Below are 2,877 nucleotides of genomic sequence, written 5' to 3'. Positions count from 1 at the left end.
AGAGGTTTTTGGGGGTGGAAGCGGGAGGAGAGCGGTCTCTTGATTTTCAATGAGTGTAATCTTTCACCTGTGGGATCCAGGTCTCACATGCCTTCCTGAATGAGCATGCTCTTTTCCTTCTCTCTGTGGTCTAATCAACCACTTATTCACAGGTGACTCACCATTTCCCCAAATCTTTCCTGGGACGCCAGCAAACCGAACACACACAAAGCTTTCATTTGTCTCGCCTTTCGCATCCTATACCCCACTACCTTACCACGATGTTTCAAATTTCCTTTTGTTTACCAGAAAATGTCTAGTGCCCTGGGAGTGCTGATATGCTGGTCTGTTCCTATTCACTGCGGGCTAGCTTTCTTCCTCAGAGAATAACTTCTGTCTGATTAGACATACTGAATGGCTGACTTACTGTCAGACAGACTAGTGGGCTATCCCCTGGGTGGAGGTGGGCCTAATCCAGGGCAGCACTGGATATACTCGCAGCTGGGAACTCATTCTAAAAGCAAAGCCCGTGGGAAAGAGGGTGTCATGTCATATTCAGAGGAGGTTGTTGTAGTTTAAAAATCAGATAAGCCATTCTGAGCTGGCCTCACTGTCCCTCTGTGTGTAAATGCTAGAAGATACGGCCATCATTTTATCTTAGCCTTTGGGTGATAGAAGAATTGGTTTATGTTCTCTTACCGGACCTCAGAACTTTGTCATTCCTAGTATTTTAATAGCTTTCTACACCCTATTACATAAGGATTATATATATTATATATGTAAGGATAATGTATTTGTGCAGTTGACTTTCTATACTAGGTTTATAGAGAACTATGAAAATTAATGTAAAGGCTTAAGATTGTATTTACTTGTGTGTGTGTGTGTGTGTGTGTGTGTGACGTGTATGTGTGACGTGTGCATTACTCTGCACATGTGGAGGTCAGAGGACAGGTTGTGTGAGACAGTTCTCTCTTTCCACCCTGTAGGTTCCAGGATAAAAATCAGGTTGTCTGCCTTGGTATCAAGCACCTTTACCAACAATAGGACCTGAAGGGTTTTGTTGTTCATTTTTGAGGTTTTTTGTTGTTGGTGTTGTTTTTTAGATATGGAATACTTTAAGAATTTGCATCTCATCCTTCTGCAGGGGCCATGCTAATCTTCTCATTTTCAACTTGCTGCTGAAGCAAGCACTAAAAGGTTTTTTAAAAATAAAATTGGTAATGGAAGATGTTAACCAGATTTTTCTGATCTGTATTGCTAACTTAGAACATAAAAATTAAGACTTTTTCCTTTCTCTAGGTCTCACTTCTTATGACCTTTGCTTAATTTTTTATAAAAATTTATGGATGAGTAGGTAAGACAATTTCAATGCATTGACACGTCTACTTGGTTATGGAATAATTATAATCTAAACAGAGTTCAGTCATATCTCCTTGAACTTCAGAGAACACATATTACTTTTCTACATCCTCCATCTCCTTTTTTTGGTGACAGCATCATTGCTGTACATCCTCTCTTTTGTTACTGTGTTTCTGTTGGGAAGAACAACTGCAACAATGTTGCGTCTGGCAGAGAATTTTACCATGACCAAAGCTAGGCTAATTTGTTGCCATTTTTATTAGGACACAGTGATCTGGTTTAGAAGAGCCACGTGATCTAGAAACAGAAATGTCCACAGTGGAAACTAAATATAGTTGGTAAAGGGTGGTGCTACCTACAAAGACAAAAGTTAAAGCAAAGACTTTAGCATTTTTTTCTGTAAGGAGAAGCAGGAAAATGTGGCGGTACTTGGAGAAAATAATATGAACAGGGGGAGTTTATAAAAAGATCTTTGTTTGTTAATGGGAGCAATTCAATGGTGGGAGAAAAATTTGAACCTAAGATGAAAGAAAGCATCTTGTGGGTATTTGCAGAAGCAGCCTAGGTACAGAGAAGGTGGTGTGTCAGGCAGAAAGGCGAGCAGCTTCTCTATTACCGCGAAAGGAGAAGCGGAGGATATGGGGGCAGTTGTGATGTGCGTTTGAATGTGTTGCTTGTGGTTTTCTTTAAGCAATATGAGCATGACCAGTGAAGTAGGACCAGGGCAATGGGATTTTGAAAACAAGAGACTAAGCAAATCAAAGAAGGCATTGACTAGGAACATGCACAAAGATTGACTGGTAGCACTGGGGGACAGTTAATATCTAGAGACAGCATAACCATAGTTTAATTGAGACATATTCAGATTCTAAAGGGCAGGAGACAAGAAGATGACAAGGTGGGGCTAGTTCTAGATTTGAGGATGCATTTGAAAGGTGGTTGAGGACTGCCATAGGCTCACATATTTGAATGCTTGGTCCCCATTTGGTGGAGCTGTTTGGGAAGAATTATGAAGTATGGCCTTGTTGAAGGAGGTGTGTCCCTGGGGGCAGGCTTTGAGGTTTCAAAAGCTCATGCCATTCCCTGTTAGCGCTCTCTACCCCATTATTGTGGGTCAGACCTAAGCTCTTAGCCTCTGCTCCAGCACCATCCCTGCCTGCTGCCATGCTCCCCTCTGTGATGGCGATGGATCTGACCCTCTAGAACCCTGAGGTCCCAACCAAACATTTGCTTCTCTAAATGGCTTTGGTGTTTTGTCATGGGGGTAGAATGGTAACTAAGACAGGTGGGGATGATGCAATGGAAACATTAGAAAGTCAAGAAAAGTAAGAATGTGCTTGAAGAACGTAGTTATGATGAAGGGTAATGGAACTGGGATGGGCAAGAGAGTAGTGAGATTCTCGGGAGAGCGACAGGGAAAAGCAGTAAGGTCAAAGGAACAAAGTGCTAGCAAAATGGAATTTTTAGATCCGGAGCATGAGGAAGCGAGAGCTGAAAATGTAGGAGTAGGAAGTGTGGAATGAAGATGATTGGCAGGTG

General features: G+C 41.8%; 1 pseudogene; it reads right to left on the bottom strand.

Annotated features, from left to right (window-relative positions):
• Positions 1-1,078: 1,078 nt before the first annotated feature.
• Positions 1,079-1,166, bottom strand: LOC121455301 (annotated as a pseudogene).
• Between the last annotated feature and the right edge of the window lie 1,711 nt (positions 1,167-2,877).

The sequence above is a fragment of the Microtus oregoni genome, unplaced genomic scaffold (genome assembly GCF_018167655.1).
Source record: "Microtus oregoni isolate MIOR12 unplaced genomic scaffold, Mior012 000000F_ref0000247, whole genome shotgun sequence".
Lineage (NCBI taxonomy): Eukaryota > Metazoa > Chordata > Mammalia > Rodentia > Cricetidae > Microtus > Microtus oregoni.
This window is presented reverse-complemented; position numbering and strand designations above follow the sequence as displayed.